The sequence below is a fragment of the Brienomyrus brachyistius genome, chromosome 2, assembly GCF_023856365.1.
Source record: "Brienomyrus brachyistius isolate T26 chromosome 2, BBRACH_0.4, whole genome shotgun sequence".
Classification (NCBI taxonomy): Eukaryota; Metazoa; Chordata; class Actinopteri; order Osteoglossiformes; family Mormyridae; genus Brienomyrus; species Brienomyrus brachyistius.
Genome location: NC_064534.1, coordinates 36,593,629 through 36,611,175, shown reverse-complemented (window position 1 = coordinate 36,611,175; position 17,547 = coordinate 36,593,629). Strand labels below are relative to the sequence as shown.

Sequence of the window (17,547 nt, the reverse complement as noted above, 5' to 3'; positions counted from 1 at the left end):
GCGGGGCTTGTGTAGGCGGGGCTTGGTTGTGGTGGTACGATGTGACGTCACGGGAGTTGTATTTATTATTTATTTATTATTTATTTCATTATTTATTTATTAAATTATTTATTTATTAAATGATTTATTATTTATTTTAAATTATTATTTTAAATTAAATTATTATTTATTATTATTATAAATTATTTTAAATGATTTATTTAATTATTTTATTTTTAAATTATATTGAGGAGAGTGCTATATTGAGGAGAGTGCTTATGAGTGTGTGTGTGTGTTATTTTAATAAGTTATTATTTTGTCGGGCACAGCCGGGGCCGAGCGGGGGTGGGTTACCTGATGGAGCGTGAGCGTACGGCGTGTCTGGTGTTACGGTACCGCGGTAAGGTCCCGGGCTTTGGAGAATCAGCAAAGGCCTTAGAACCCTGTGTCTGGTGCGGTACTGCGCTAAGGTCCCCGCGGGCTCGGATAATCCTCGGAGAGAGCGATGCCGGAGAGCTGAGAGCCCTCCCGCTGCGCGAGTCTGAGAGAAACTCTGAGAGACTGAGACTCTGGGAGAAAATTATAAAGTTGGAGCAAAGAATGAGAGGAGGAGGAGGTGGAGGGTCTGTCGTCCAATAAAAACGCTTGGCGCTAGTTTTGACAATGTATGTGTGTTTCTTCCTCACGCAGGCGTTTGTATTACATCAGCGTATGGGGCCACACTTTTGAAGGCCGTCTCTAACGACTTGGGCCATACATCAAGTTGGACACCTTGTCTCCCAGTAAATCCTGTTTTCATACATGACAGTACAGATATGGGTTAACAGAGAAACGATATGACTGCACCTGGTTGATATTGCGGCGAGCGGGGGGGCCTATTCCTCCTAGGGCAGAGGCACAAGTATCTTCGAGGTCTTACCCTTCCTGCCAGCCAAAGAGGTTCATCCAGGCCTTACCCGGTGAGTATATTATTTCTTTTATTCGCGTGATAAAAATGCTAATTAATTAAATTAAATTAAATTAAATTAAATTAAATTAAAAATAACATTCTAATAATAGGTATTCTCTGTTTTTTCTATGTACAAGAGAGAGACTGCGCTGACCAGTCAAGAGAAAATCTACAAGAGACCTGAATCAGCAGTGTTATAAAGCACATAGCCAACGCTAATTAATAAAGAATTTAAGCATAATAGCCCAGACGTACCATGGCCTATAGCTGGTAGAAATGGAGCTATCCTACGGCCTACAAGATAAAAGCATATGGCACCAAATTGGAATCAGTAGTCTTTAAAAGAATAAATGGACTAGCAACTGTCTCTGGGGGAGCAGCCCCGGTTAGGTACTATTAAGCAGCATTTAGTGACATGCATCAAAACACATTTTTTAAAACTTTGACAGAATAAAGTCTTAGTTATTTTAATAAATACGTTTTTCAGTAAATGTTTATTCACGCGCATGCGGACAAACACACACCCCGGAGGTCAAACTAAAAAAAAAGTTGATACAAACTACAGTTGTATCGGACACGCACACAAAAACACAAAAGAGTTTGCTCAATCAAAAAAACACCAAACATATATAGTTCACGTTTTTTATTAAAATGTATAAGGATTGTTTTGATTTAAATTAATATGAGTGGAATATAAGTCATTTAGGCAACAGGATTTGAGGAAGAACCTAAATAGCAGCTAGAAATGACCGACCAGGCAGGCAGAAGTCTGCTTTTCTTATCTCACAAGTCATGGAAGGGTGGGAGGGGGGCCACATAAGTGTGGGGTAGGAACTGTGGAATCAGGCAGGGGTGTAAGAATTTAGGATATAGTCTTGTTATTTTAAAGAAGGTGTACATGATTATTTAATTATATTTAAAGAAGGTGTACATGATTATTTAATTACATTTAATAGCAACCAGTAAGCTGCATTTAGCACCATGCTGCAAATACACATTAAAAACTTTAAAGAATAAGGTCTTAGTTATTTTAATAAAGACATCCTACAAGGTGCCCACGGCCCCAGCTTATATAATCTACAAGCTTGATCTGAGATGCTTGCTGGAGTACAATGCTAAGTTGACAACGGTAACGGAGCTGCAGACTGTTTGATAGTTAATGAAACATAGTTCAAATTCAACAGTGTCAGCAGTCATCCACTATGCAGGGAGACTACAGATTCACTATAACGACCCCATTTATCTGCTAGAATTATTTAAAAATTGTTTTTGACAGAATAAAGCCTTAGTTATTTTAATAAATATGTTTTTTCAGTAAATGTATATTCATGCTCATGTGCACAAACACACACACACACACACACACACCGGTGGTCAGGGGCTATAGAGTTTAACTTTAGGTCTGTGAAAGTATAGGACCGCCATGTGTTTACAGACCCCAAAACATACTAACTTAGTCGTTCATGAGTCTTATTGTGAAAAACCACACAAAATAGACTTGTAAATTTTAAAGAAAACAACATTAACAGCTTTTGTTAATGTTTAAATGTATAAAAACTTTAGATGTGTTTGTTAAACAGTCAAACAAAAATGTGTTATTTTAAAGTAGTATAAAATATAACCTTAACTTTGGACGCAAGATGAACAACCTACACAGACACAAACACAGACAGACAGACACACACACAGACACACACACACACACACACACAGCAAAACCCCAAGCATGCGCACAAGCGCACAACCAAAGGTTGGGAAGTGTGCTTTCCTTATCTCACAAGTCATGGAAGGGTGGGAGGGGGGCCATATAAGTGAGGGGTAGGAACTGTGGAATCAGGCAAGGGTGTAAGAATTTAGGATATAGTCTTGTTATTTTAAAGAAGGTGTACATGATTATTTAATTACATTTAATAGCAACCAGTAAGCTGCATTTACACATTAAATGCAAATACACTTTAAAACTTTAAAGAATGGTAATATAACTTGACCATAGTTTTTAGTTACACAAATATTTTAAGACGTAACATGAACGTTTTTCAAAGTAAGATGTACAAATGTTTTAAAATGTGACATGAAAGTTTTTCAAAGTAAGATGTACAAGTATTTTAAAATGTAACATGAAAGTTTTTCAAAGTAAGATGTACAAATGTTTTAAAATGTAACATTAAAGTTTTTCAAAGTAAGATGTACAACTGTTTTAAGACGTAACATAAAAGTTTTTCAAAGTAAGATGTACAGATGTTTTAAGATGTAAGATGTTTGGGTGTTTTACAAAAACATTTTGTTATATGTTTGCAGCCCAAACGTATTTTTAAAATGTACAAAGTTTTATGCATTCATTTTGTGAATTAGTTTTGAAATCTAATATGAACATGGCTTTTATTTTACAAAAGCAAAGTTGTAAAAAGTTTGTAGGGATTTTATCAAAGGAGATTTTGTTAATGTAATATGAAGTTTTTTTATTTTCAAAGTTGCACAAGTGTTTTAAAATGTATCATGTATACGTGTGTTTTATTTTTCAAGCTTGTGTACATTTATCAAATGAGTTTTTAAAATGTACCATGACCGGGTGTTTTATTATTCAAAATAAAAGTTGTGCATATGTTTTGTTATATGTATGTAGCACGGTTGTGTTTTTAAAATGTACTAATTTTGTGGGGTGGTGGGAATAAACCGTATTTAAAGGGGTACCTCTCATGGAATCTACCAATCTTTAACAGCTGATGAACCCTGAGCCACACGGGGACTGGGAGTTTTAACCGTGAGACTCGACACCTAGGCATTAGATCCTTATGTCAGCAATGCTCCCCATGCATGTACCCAGTGTAGGGTCAGGTCCAGAGAAAGCTGTAACTACGAGTGCAGCTGATTAATAGCATTTAATTTATAACAGTAGGAGCTAGTAAACTACATTTAGCAGTCGCAATAAAACACGTTAAAGACTTTAAAGAATAAAGGCTTAGTTATTTTTTAATAAAGATGGCTTTTCAGTAAATGTTGACTTCCCTACAAGGTGACCCCCAAGGCCTATGCTTATAGCATCCGGGTGCCTGATTTGAGATGCTTACTGAGGATGCCATGTTAACACCGGTAACTGAGCTGCACCATCTGTCACACTTAATGAAACTTAGTCCTAATTCAACAGAACCAGTCATCATCCACTTTGCAGTGAGATTTCTGAGCGAAAAGTGAGCGAAGTTTCATTTTCTTACTTTACCACCTATCGGGGGCTCTGACGTTTTTACTATCTAACTATCCCCGAGACACTTTAGCCAGGTTCGTGTACATTTGCTCTTAATGCTGCTGTCAACGCCAGGAGGGAGCTGGCTAGCAATAACATCTTTAGCTGGTCTTAAAGCTTGCTGTATTTTTCATTCAGTAAATACACGGTTTAGAAGAAAACCTAATCGACATTTAAATAAATAAAAAATAAACGTACAAAACTATTGAAATCCACAAGAAGCATGTGCATATTTTTCTGGTTTGCATGTTATGTGTGGTTGTCTAAGCACCGTCGGCCTAGTGTTTGATAGGTGATGGAGAAGCATACGGTCGTAAACTGCATGCGCTTATGCCAACAGGTGTTTAACATACAAACATAGACGCTTTTCTTTAACGTAAAACATTTAAAGGCTCATTCTGTTTTGTCGACATTCTTTAATTTTATTCAAGTAGCCTCTAATCACCTTACACTTGTTCTATTTTACTGTAGAGTATTTTAAAACAATGTCACTGTAATGTCACCTCATGTCAAAGCTAACAAGGTAACATGATTGTATCAGCGGAACAAAAAGCCGTCGCCTGGATATGTATAGACAGATCATGTATTGCTCAACAAATCGACCGCATTATGAAATCTATTTGTATTTAGACAAATATATTGGGAATGAAGCGTCGCGTTTTAAGAGGCAGACATTGAGGCCGAATTTAAGTTGGTCACAAATGTATTTTTCTTCTGCAGCTAGAAGCGTCGTCTGAGCCTGATTTTAACTGGCATGACGGTGTGGGATTCTTGTAGTAGAAGTTAAGTGAATTGCGGTACTCTGAAATTAAGTGATATATGTATTAGAATCGTGAAGTGTCATCTTCCTTTTGTTTTAGGTTCGCCCCGGGCATTTTTATGAACTGTATTGCAATATCAGACAGTGTGTCATGAATTTCTGAAGGCATGTTATATATGACCGTTCCTTGGATACGTCTCTTGTACAGTAGTTGCAGTTTGTCAGGACAAGACTGTTTGCCTAATGTGACATGGTGAACAAGTCCTGTGATTAAAACATGTCTGCTGCTTAAAACATTGTGTTGTATGATGAAGGTTTCTTGCCGGTACATGTTGAATTACATTAGAATATTCAAGTATTATTTTTTAAATCATTTAATGAAATAGGTATTTATCTCATCATTGATGATGACTGTGGTCCACCTGTATGACAAGTAACCTGTCCCGGACAGAGGTTTCTTCAAGGCCTGTTGTAGGAACCCCATGGTGTAGCATTATGAGAAAGTATACAGGGAGTAGTACAAATGAGCAGTCGCCCTGCCCCTCTTTTACTCATTTTGGATGCTTAAATTACTAAATTGTGTCTTTAATGCTATTCTGTATGATTCTATGGTCTGAGTGAGTCTCCAGTACTACATGAATGGTAAACTTAAAAACTCTACTTCTCTTAGCTTAATAATATTTTCTTTCTTGAGTTGAATTAGTTTGTGTCTAATTTTCATTTTATTGATTTTCTGCACGGGGGCGGCATGGTGGTGCAGTGGTTAGCACTGTCGCCTCACACCTCTGGGACCCGGGTTCGAGTCTCCGCCTGGGTCACATGTGTGCGGAGTTTGCATGTTCTCCCCATGTCGTCGTGGGGTTTCCTCCGGGTACTCCGGTTTCCCCCCGCAGTCCAAAAACATGCTGAGGCTAATTGGAGTTGCTGAATTGCCCATAGGTGTGCATGTGTGAGTGCATGGTGTGTGAGTGTGCCCTGCGATGGGCTGGCCCCCCATCCTGGGTTGTTCCCTGCCTCGTGCCCATTGATTCCGGGATAGGCTCCGGACCCCCCGCGACCCAATAGGATAAGCGGTTTGGAAAATGGATGGATGGATGGATGATTTTCTGCACACTTGGATTATTTATTTGCCCCCTTGTCTTAAAGGCTAGAGGGGGTCTGTGCTTGTGACCTGGCAATTATTTTCGGTGTTTGTCACTAAACTTGCAATATAAAATTTGAAGACAGGTCTGTGACCTGTGCTTGCAACAAAAAACGTCTAAGTGGTAGTAGGCAAAGCACAGCACTGCCTATACTTTCTGAAAAGGCTAATCTTTTATGGCACAGACAGGAAAAGGTGATGATCCACTAGCAGCTCCAAGACGAAAATGGGGTTTATTAAAGAAAAACAGAGCACCCTGGGGTAAAATACTAAACAAAAAGGCCGTGAGGGGTCCGAAACTAGCTGGGAGAAATAAGATTGAACTAAAGAAATCATTAAGTAACACAACTAAGGAACTAGGCTAAACAGAGAGCAGGACTAAAAAACCAAGCACACAGTTCACAACTAACACTGACCACAGACAGACGGACGGACAAACGAATGCATGTGCCACACACACACACACACACACACACACACACACACACACACACACACACACACACACACACACACACACACACACACACACACACACACACACACACACACACACGCAGACCGGTGGTGAGGGGCTTTAGAGTTTAACTTTAGGTCTGTGAAAGTATAGGACCGCGATGTGTATACAGACCCCAAAACATACTAACTTAGTCGTTCATGAGTCTTATTGTGAAAAACCACACAAAATAGACTTGTAAATTTTAAAGAAAACACATTAACAGCTTTTGTTAATGTTTAAATGTATAAAAACTTTAGATGTGTTTGTTAAACAGTCAAACAAAAATGTGTTATTTTAAAGTAGTATAAAATATAACCTTAATTTTGGACGCAAGATGAACAACCTACACACACACGCACACACACACACACACACACACACACACACAGCAAAACCCCAAGCATGCGCACAACCAAAGGTTGGGAAGTGTGCTTTCCTTATCTCACAAGTCATGGAAGGGTGGGAGGGGGGCCATATAAGTTGGGGGTAGGAACTGTGGAATCAGGCAAGGGTGTAAGAATTTAGGATATAGTCTTGTTATTTTAAAGAAGGTGTACATCTTACTTTGAAAAACTTTCATGTCACATTTTAAAACATTTGTTCATCTTACTTTGAAAAACTTTCATGTTACATTTTAAAACATCTGTTTATCTGAAAAACGTTCATGTTACGTCTTAAAACATTTGTACATCTTACTTTGAAAAACTTTCATGTCAAATTTTAAAACATTTGTACATCTTACTTTGAAAAACTTTTATGTTACGTTTTAAAACATTTGTACATCTTACTTTGAAAAACTTTCATGTTACATTTTAAAACATCTGTTTATCTGAAAAACGTTCATGTTACATTTTAAAATACTTGTACATCTTACTTTGAAAAACTTTCATGTCAAATTTTAAAACATTCGTACATCTTACTTTGAAAAACTTTCATGTTACGTTTTAAAACATTTGTACATCTTACTTTGAAAAACTTTCACGTTACCTTTTAAAACATTCGTACATCTTACTTTGAAAAACTTTCACGTTACCTTTTAAAATATTTGTGTAACTAAAAACTATGGTCAAGTTATATTACCATTCTTTAAAGTTTTAATGTGTATTTGCATTTAATGTGTATTTGCATTTAATGTGTAAATGTAGCTTACTGGTTGCTATTAAATGTAATTAAATAATCATGTACACCTTCTTTAAAATAACAAGACTATATCCTAAATTCTTACACCCTTGCCTGATTCCACAGTTCCTACCCCCAACTTATATGGCCCCCCTCCCACCCTTCCATGACTTGTGAGATAAGGAAAGCACACTTCCCAACCTTTGGTTGTGCGCATGCTTGGGGTTTTGCTGTGTGTGTGTGTGTGTGTGTGTGTGTGTGTGTGTGTGTGTGTGTCTGTGTGTGTAGGTTGTTCATCTTGCGTCCAAAATTAAGGTTATATTTTATACTACTTTAAAATAACACATTTTTGTTTGACTGTTTAACAAACACATCTAAAGTTTTTATACATTTAAACATTAACAAAAGCTGTTAATGTTGTTTTCTTTAAAATTTACAAGTCTATTTTGTGTGGTTTTTCACAATAAGACTCATGAACGACTAAGTTAGTATGTTTTGGGGTCTGTATACACATCGCGGTCCTATACTTTCACAGACCTAAAGTTAAACTCTAAAGCCCCTCACCACCGGTCTGCGTGTGTGTGTGTGTGTTTGTGCACATGAGCATGAATATACATTTACTGAAAAAACATATTTATTAAAATAACTAAGGCTTTATTCTGTCAAAAACAATTTTTAAATAATTCTAGCAGATAAATGGGGTCGTTATAGTGAATCTGTAGTCTCCCTGCATAGTGGATGACTGCTGACACTGTTGAATTTGAACTATGTTTCATTAACTATCAAACACACCAAACATTCACCAAACTACTCAGCCAGCAGCCTACCACAATTATTCCATTCTTTCCGCATCCGCACACTTCCTTCTTTTTAACTCCTTTTCACTACCGCACAGGTTAATCGCCGCACGTCCCCCGCCGGCAAACATTACTCCTTTGCCTACTGCATGCAGGCTTCTCTTAACGACCCTCTGTTATCAACTCCGCTAACAGCCACAAAATCTCCGCCGCACGAAGCCCACTGGTTGCTGCTGAATCACATGCTTCCCCAAAACGTCGCGCTGTCAGAACACTGGGAGCTACACACACCAACAAGTCCATACTGCAGGCTGCAGCCAGAACAATTTTCTACATTCAAACATCGACGGCCTCTTCTCTCTAAAAATTCACCAGACCGCTTCTACCACCAGCAAAGAAGTTTCCATCCCTAATTCCTCTGTGATTCCCACTAACCTAAACATTAAGCTGGCATTGAAGGGTGTGAATTACCCCGGCCAACCTGTTCTTTTAAATACAGCTTTTAGCAAGTTTTGAAAGGAGAAGAGCAGAACTTGCTATGCCAATAATATCGAGTCTTCTGTGGCGAAGTGGTTTTTGCATAGAAAACAAAGCGGTCAGTTGAAGAGGAATAATATCAGTACTTTGTTTAAAACTGTGTGTAAAAAGCTGTCTCTTTATCATTAACAATAAGTTGTAAAATGTGAATGGGGAGTGACAGTCTTCAAGTTTGTGAGAAGATCGCGCCCTGGTGGAATAAAGGCACGAACAGCTTACAGCACCTAGAATTACCAGGAAGTATTTAGAGTAAAACGGTTTCTAAAAGCTGCCTTCATGAATGAGAGAAAAAATATATATATATATATAAAATAGTAAAATGGAAGGGGAGTGATAGATTTAAATTAATCGTGAAGTGGAGCGCCCCCTGTATAAAGTAAAAGTGAGAAAAGCTTACAGCACCTGGTATTCCCAGGTGGTCTCCCATCCAAGTACTAACCAGACCCTACCCTGCTTAGCTTCCGAGATCAGACGAGATCGGGCGTGTTCAGGGTGGTATGGCCATAAGCGAGAGACGTTACCAAAAACAGCCCTTTTGCATTACACGCCTCTATACATGCCAGTTGGTCCCATTGGATCCTACTCCTGTTTTTTTTTTTTTTTTTTATCTGACTCACACTGCAGCCCCACCATCCAATCGGCAACGCCGGACCCACACCAAACATTCACCAAACTACTCAACCGGCAGCCTACCACAATTATTCCATTCTTTCCGCATCCGCACACTTCCTTGTCTTTAACTCCTTTTCACTACCGCACAGGTTAATCGCCGCACGTCCCCCGCCGGCAAACATTACTCCTTTGCCTACCGCATGCAGGCTTCTCTTAATGACCTTCTGTTATCAACTCCACTAACAGCCACAAAATCTCCGCCGCACGAAGCCCACTGGTAGCTGCTGAATCACATGCTTCCCCAAAACGTCGCGCTGTCAGAACACTGGGAGCTACACGCACCAACAAGTCCATACTGCAGGCTGCAGCCAGAACAATTTTCTACATTCAAACATCGACGGCCTCTTCTCTCTAAAAATTCACCAGACCGCTTCTACCACCAGCAAAGAAGTTTCCATCCCTAATTCCTCTGTGATTCCCACTAACCTAAACATTAAGCTGGCATTGAAGGGTGTGAATTACCCCGGCCAATCTGTTCTTTTAAATACAGCTTTTAGCAAGTTTTGAAAGAAGAAGAGCAGAACTTGCTATGCCAATAATATCGAGTCTTCTGTGGCGAAGTGGTTTTTGCATAGAAAACAAAGCGGTCAGTTGAAGAGGAATAATATCAGTACTTTGTTTACAACTGTGTGTAAAAAGCTGTCTCTTTATCATTAACAATAAGTTGTAAAACGTGAATGGGGAGTGACAGTCTTCAAGTTTGTGAGAAGATCGCGCCCTGGTGGAATAAAGGCACGAACAACTTAGAGCACCTTGAATTACCAGGAAGTATTTAGAGTAAAACGGTGTGTAAAAGCTACCTTTATGAATGAGAGAAAAATATATATATATATATATATAAAATAGTAAAATGGAAGGGGAGTGATAGATTTAAATTAATCGTGAAGTGGAGCGCCCCCTGTATAAAGTAAAAGTGAGAAAAGCTTACAGCACCTGGTATTCCCAGGAGGTCTCCCATCCAAGTACTAACCAGACCCTACCCTGCTTAGCTTACAAGATCAGATGAGATCGGACGTGTTCAGGGTGGTATCGCCATAAGCGAGAGACGCTACCAAAAACAGCCCTTTTGCATTACACGCCTCTATACATGCCAGTTGGTCCCATTGGATCCTACTAATGTTCTTTTTTTTTTTTTTATCTGACTCACACTGCAGCCCCACCATCCAATCGGCAGCGCCGGACCCACACCAAACATTCACCAAACTACTCAGCCAGCAGCCTACCACAATTATTCCATTCTTTCCGCATCCGCACACTTCCTTCTTTTTAACTCCTTTTCACTACCGCACAGGTTAATCGCCGCACGTCCCCCGCCGGCAAACATTACTCCTTTGCCTACTGCATGCAGGCTTCTCTTAACGACCCTCTGTTATCAACTCCGCTAACAGCCACAAAATCTCCGCCGCACGAAGCCCACTGGTTGCTGCTGAATCACATGCTTCCCCAAAACGTCGCGCTGTCAGAACACTGGGAGCTACACACACCAACAGGTCCATACTGCAGGCTGCATCCAGAACAATTTTCTACATTCAAACATCGACGGCCTCTTCTCTCTAAAAATTCACCAGACCGCTTCTACCACCAGCAAAGAAGTTTCCATCCCTAATTCCTCTGTGACTCCCACTAACCTAAACATTAAGCTGGCATTGAAGGGTGTGAATTACCCCGGCCAATCTGTTCTTTTAAATACAGCTTTTAGCAAGTTTTGAAAGGAGAAGAGCAGAACTTGCTATGCCAATAATATCGAGTCTTCTGTGGCGAAGTGGTTTTTGCATAGAAAACAAAGCGGTCAGTTGAAGAGGAATAATATCAGTACTTTGTTTAAAACTGTGTGTAAAAAGCTGTCTCTTTATCATTAACAATAAGTTGTAAAATGTGAATGGGGAGTGACAGTCTTCAAGTTTGTGAGAAGATCGCGCCCTGGTGGAATAAAGGCACGAACAGCTTACAGCACCTAGAATTACCAGGAAGTATTTAGAGTAAAACAGTTTCTAAAAGCTGCCTTCATGAATGAGAGAAAAAAAATATATATATATATAAAATAGTAAAATGAAAGGGGAGTGATAGATTTAAATTAATCGTGAAGTGGAGCGCCCCCTGTATAAAGTAAAAGTGAGAAAAGCTTACAGCACCTGGTATTCCCAGGTGGTCTCCCATCCAAGTACTAACCAGACCCTACCCTGCTTAGCTTCCGAGATCAGACGAGATCGGGCGTGTTCAGGGTGGTATGGCCATAAGCGAGAGACGCTACCAAAAACAGCCCTTTTGCATTACACGCCTCTATACATGCCAGTTGGTCCCATTGGATCCTACTCCTGTTTTTTTTTTTTTTTTTTATCTGACTCACACTGCAGCCCCACCATCCAATCGGCAACGCCGGACCCACACCAAACATTCACCAAACTACTCAGCCGGCAGCCTACCACAATTATTCCATTCTTTCCGCATCCGCACACTTCCTTCTCTTTAACTCCTTTTCACTACCGCACAGGTTAATCGCCGCACGTCCCCCGCCGGCAAACATTACTCCTTTGCCTACTGCATGCAGGCTTCTCTTAACGACCCTCTGTTATCAACTCCGCTAACAGCCACAAAATCTCCGCCGCACGAAGCCCACTGGTAGCTGCTGAATCACATGCTTCCCCAAAACGTCGCGCTGTCAGAACACTGGGAGCTACACACACCAACAAGTCCATACTGCAGGCTGCAGCCAGAACAATTTTCTACATTCAAACATCGACGGCCTCTTCTCTCTAAAAATTCACCAGACCGCTTCTACCACCAGCAAAGAAGTTTCCATCCCTAATTCCTCTGTGACTCCCACTAACCTAAACATTAAGCTGGCATTGAAGGGTGTGAATTACCCCGGCCAATCTGTTCTTTTAAATACAGCTTTTAGCAAGTTTTGAAAGGAGAAGAGCAGAACTTGCTATGCCAATAATATCGAGTCTTCTGTGGCGAAGTGGTTTTTGCATAGAAAACAAAGCGGTCAGTTGAAGAGGAATAATATCAGTACTTTGTTTAAAACTGTGTGTAAAAAGCTGTCTCTTTATCATTAACAATAAGTTGTAAAACGTGAATGGGGAGTGACAGTCTTCAAGTTTGTGAGAAGATCGCGCCCTGGTGGAATAAAGGCACGAACAGCTTACAGCACCTAGAATTACCAGGAAGTATTTAGAGTAAAACGGTTTCTAAAAGCTGCCTTTATGAATGAGAGAAAAAATATATATATATATAAAATAGTAAAATGGAAGGGGAGTGATAGATTTAAATTAATCGTGAAGTGGAGCGCCCCCCGTTTAAAGTAAAAGTAAGAAAAGCTTACAGCACCTGGTATTCCCAGGAGGTCTCCCATCCAAGTACTAACCAGACCCTACCCTGCTTGGCTTCCGAGATCGGATGAGATCGGGCGTGTTCAGGGTGGTATGGCCGTAAGCGAGAGACGCGACCAAAAACAGCCCTTTTGCATTACACGCGTCTATACATGCCAGTTGGTCCCATTGAATCCTACTCCTGTTTTTTTTTTTTTTTTTTTATCTGACTCACACTGCAGCCCCACCATCCAATCGGCAGTGCCGGACCCACACCAAACATTCACCAAACTACTCAGCCGGCAGCCTACCACAATTATTCCATTCTTTCCGCATCCGCACACTTCCTTCTCTTTAACTCCTTTTCACTACCGCACAGGTTAATCGCCGCACGTCCCCCGCCGGCAAACATTACTCCTTTGCCTACCGCATGCAGGCTTCTCTTAACGACTCTCTGTTATCAACTCCGCTAACAGCCACAAAATCTCCGCCGCACGAAGCCCACTGGTAGCTGCTGAATAACATGCTTCCCCAAAACGTCGCGCTGTCAGAACACTGGGAGCTACACACACGAACAAGTCCATACTGCAGGCTGCAGCCAGAACAATTTTCTACATTCAAACATCGACGGCCTCTTCTCTCTAAAAATTCACCAGACCGCTTCTACCACCAGCAAAGAAGTTTCCATCCCTAATTCCTCTGTGACTCCCACTAACCTAAACATTAAGCTGGCATTGAAGGGTGTGAATTACCCCGTCCAATCTGTTCTTTTAAATACAGCTTTTAGCAAGTTTTGAAAGGAGAAGAGCAGAACTTGCTATGCCAATAATATCGAGTCTTCTGTGGCGAAGTGGTTTTTGCATAGAAAACAAAGCGGTGAGTTGAAGAGGAATAATATCAGTACTTTGTTTAAAACTGTGTGTAAAAAGCTGTCTCTTTATCATTAACAATAAGTTGTAAAACGTGAATGGGGAGTGACAGTCTTCAAGTTTGTGAGAAGATCGCGCCCTGGTGGAATAAAGGCACGAACAGCTTACAGCACCTAGAATTACCAGGCAGTATTTAGAGTAAAACGGTGTGTAAAAGCTGCCTTTATGAATGAGAGAAAAAAGAAATATATAAAATAGTAAAATGGAAGGGGAGTGATACATTTAAATTAATCGTGAAGTGGAGCGCCCCCTGTATAAAGTAAAAGTGAGAAAAGCTTACAGCACCTGATATTTCCAGGTGGTCTCCCACCCAAGTACTAACCAGACCCTAGCCTGCTTAGCTTCTGAGATCAGACGAGATCGGGCGCGTTCAGGGTGGTATGGCCGTGAGCGAGAAACACTACCAAAAATAGCCCTTTTGCATTACACGCGTCTATACATGCCAGTTAGTCCCATTGGATCCTACTCCTGTTTTTTTTTTTTTTTATCTGACTCACACTGCAGCACCACCATCCAATCGGCAGCACCGGACCCACACCAAACATTCACCAAACTACTCATCCGGCAGCCTACCACAATTATTCCATTCTTTCCGCATCCGCACACTTCCTTCTCTTTAACTCCTTTTCACTACCGCACAGGTTAATCGCCGCACGTCCCCCGCCGGCAAACATTACTCCTTTGCCTACCTCATGCAGGCTTCTCTTAACAACCCTCTGTTATCAACTCCGCTAACAGCCACAAAATCTCTGCCGCACGAAGCCCACTGGTAGCTGTTGAATCACATGCTTCCCCAAAACGTCGCGCTGTCAGAACACTGGGAGCTACACACACCAACAAGTCCATACTGCAGGCTGCAGCCAGAACAATTTTCTACATTCAAACATCGACGGCCTCTTCTCTTTAAAAATTCACCAGACCGCTTCTACCACCTGCAAAGAAGTTTCCATCCCTAATTACTCTGTGATTCCCACTAACCTAAACATTAATCTGGCATTGAAGGGTGTGAATTACCCCGGCCAACCTACTCTTTTAAATACAGCTTTTAGCAAGTTTTGAAGGGAGGAGAAGAGCAGACCTTGCTTTGCCAATAATATCGAGTCTTCTGTGGCGAAGTGGTTTTTGCATAGAAAACAAAGCGGTGAGTTGAAGAGGAATTATATCAGTACTTTGTTTAAAACTGTGTGTAAAAAGCTGTCTCTTTATCATTAACAATAAGTTGTAAAACGTGAATGGGGAGTGACAGTCTTCAAGTTTGTGAGAAGATCGCGCCCTGGTGGAATAAAGGCACGAACAGCTTACAGCACCTAGAATTACCAGGAAGTATTTAGAGTAAAACGGTGTGTAAAAGCTGCCTTTATGAATGAGAGAAATATATATATATATATATATATATATATATATATATATATAAAATAGTAAAATGGAAGGGGAGTGATAGATTTAAATTAATCGTGAAGTGGAGCGCCCCCTGTATAAAGTAAAAGTGAGAAAAGCTTACAGCACCTGGTATTTCCAGGTGGTCTCCCATCCAAGTACTAACCAGACCCTAGCCTGCTTAGCTTCTGAGATCAGACGAGATCGGGCACGTTCAGGGTGGTAAGGCCGTAAGCAAGAGACACTACCAAAAATAGCCCTTTTGCATTACACGCGTCTATACATGCCAGTTAGTCTCATTGGATCCTACTCCTGTTTTTTTTTTTTTTTTTATCTGACTCACACTGCAGCACCACCATCCAATCGGCAGAACCGGACCCACACCAAACATTCACCAAACTACTCACCCGGCAGCCTACCACAATTATTCCATTCTTTCCGCATCTGCACAGTTCCTTCTCTTTAACTCCTCTTCACTACCGCACAGGTTAATCGCCACACGTCCCCCGCCGGCAAACATTACTCCTTTGCCTACCGCATGCAGGCTTCTCTTAATGCCCTTCTGTTATCAACTCCACTAACAGCCACAAAATCTCCGCCGCACGAAGCCCACTGGTAGCTGCTGAATCACATGCTTCCCCAAAACGTCGCGCTGTCAGAACACTGGGAGCTAGACACACCAACAAGTCCATACTGCAGGCTGCAGCCAGAACAATTTTCTACATTCAAACATTGACGGCCTCTTCTCTCTAAAAATTCACCAGACCGCTTCTACCACCAGCAAAGAAGTTTCCATCCCTAATTCCTCTGTGATTCCCACTAACCTAAACATTAAGCTGGCATTGAAGGGTGTGAATTACCCCGGCCAACCTGCTCTTTTAAATACAGCTTTTAGCAAGTTTTGAAAGGAGGAGAAGAGCAGACCTTGCTATGCCAATAATAACGAGTCTTCTGTGGTGAAGTCGTTTTTGCATAGAAAACAAAGCGGTGAGTTGAAGAGGAATTATATTAGTACTTTGTTTAAAACTGTGTGTAAAAAGCTGTCTCCTTATTATTAACAATAAGTTGTAAAACGTGAATGGGGAGTGACAGTCTTCAAGTTTGTGAGAAGATCGCGCCCTGGTGGAATAAAGGCACGAAGAGCTTACAGCACCTAGAATTACCAGGCAGTATTTAGAGTAAAACGGTGTGTAAAAGCTGCCTTTATGAATGAGAGAAAAAAGAAATATATAAAATAGTAAAATGGAAGGGGAGTGATACATTTAAATTAATCGTGAAGTGGAGCGCCCCCTGTATAAAGTAAAAGTGAGAAAAGCTTACAGCACCTGATATTTCCAGGTGGTCTCCCACCCAAGTACTAACCAGACCCTAGCCTGCTTAGCTTCTGAGATCAGACGAGATCGGGCGCGTTCAGGGTGGTATGGCCGTGAGCGAGAAACACTACCAAAAATAGCCCTTTTGCATTACACGCGTCTATACATGCCAGTTAGTCCCATTGGATCCTACTCCTGGTTTTTTTTTTTTTTTATCTGACTCACACTGCAGCACCACCATCCAATCGGCAGCGCCGGACCCACACCAAACATTCACCAAACTACTCAGCCGGCAGCCTACCACAATTATTCCATTCTTTCCGCATCCGCACACTTCCTTCTTTTTAACTCCTTTTCACTACCGCACAGGTTAATCGCCGCACGTCCCCCGCCGGCAAACATTACTCCTTTGCCTACTGCATGCAGGCTTCTCTTAACGACCCTCTGTTATCAACTCCGCTAACAGCCACAAAATCTCCGCCGCACGAAGCCCACTGGTAGCTGCTGAATCACATGCTTCCCCAAAACGTCGCGCTGTCAGAACACTGGGAGCTACACACACCAACAAGTCCATACTGCAGGCTGCAGCCAGAACAATTTTCTACATTCAAACATCGACGGCCTCTTCTCTCTAAAAATTCACCAGACCGCTTCTACCACCAGCAAAGAAGTTTCCATCCCTAATTCCTCTGTGATTCCCACTAACCTAAACATTAAGCTGGCATTGAAGGGTGTGAATTACCCCGGCCAATCTGTTCTTTTAAATACAGCTTTTAGCAAGTTTTGAAAGGAGAAGAGCAGAACTTGCTATGCCAATAATATCGAGTCTTCTGTGGCGAAGTGGTTTTTGCATAGAAAACAAAGCGGTGAGTTGAAGAGGAATAATATCAGTACTTTGTTTAAAACTGTGTGTAAAAAGCTGT

General features: G+C 41.0%; 1 long non-coding RNA gene, 5 other non-coding genes and 2 pseudogenes across 6 annotated transcripts; 1 reads left to right on the top strand and 7 right to left on the bottom strand.

Moving 5' to 3' along the window:
- Window positions 1-279: 279 nt before the first annotated feature.
- LOC125715732 (uncharacterized) lies at window positions 280-1,942 on the top strand. The gene is made up of 3 exons (XR_007384160.1): window positions 280-938; window positions 1,066-1,820; window positions 1,854-1,942. It is a non-coding gene; the product is annotated as an uncharacterized LOC125715732 (long non-coding RNA).
- Window positions 1,943-9,412: 7,470 nt separating this feature from the next.
- Window positions 9,413-9,531, bottom strand: LOC125732459 (5S ribosomal RNA). The gene has a single exon (XR_007391839.1). It is a non-coding gene; the product is annotated as a 5S ribosomal RNA (ribosomal RNA).
- Window positions 9,532-10,615: 1,084 nt separating this feature from the next.
- On the bottom strand, window positions 10,616-10,734 carry LOC125730271 (5S ribosomal RNA). Its single transcript, XR_007390632.1, has one exon. It is a non-coding gene; the product is annotated as a 5S ribosomal RNA (ribosomal RNA).
- Window positions 10,735-11,814: 1,080 nt separating this feature from the next.
- Window positions 11,815-11,933, bottom strand: LOC125732458 (5S ribosomal RNA). The gene has a single exon (XR_007391838.1). It is a non-coding gene; the product is annotated as a 5S ribosomal RNA (ribosomal RNA).
- Window positions 11,934-13,012: 1,079 nt separating this feature from the next.
- Window positions 13,013-13,131, bottom strand: LOC125730911 (5S ribosomal RNA). Its single transcript, XR_007391205.1, has one exon. It is a non-coding gene; the product is annotated as a 5S ribosomal RNA (ribosomal RNA).
- A 1,076-nt stretch (window positions 13,132-14,207) lies between these two features.
- On the bottom strand, window positions 14,208-14,326 carry LOC125731428 (5S ribosomal RNA; annotated as a pseudogene).
- Window positions 14,327-15,428: 1,102 nt separating this feature from the next.
- LOC125731308 (5S ribosomal RNA) lies at window positions 15,429-15,547 on the bottom strand. Its single transcript, XR_007391594.1, has one exon. It is a non-coding gene; the product is annotated as a 5S ribosomal RNA (ribosomal RNA).
- Window positions 15,548-16,624: 1,077 nt separating this feature from the next.
- Window positions 16,625-16,743, bottom strand: LOC125731427 (5S ribosomal RNA; annotated as a pseudogene).
- Window positions 16,744-17,547: the final 804 nt, after the last annotated feature.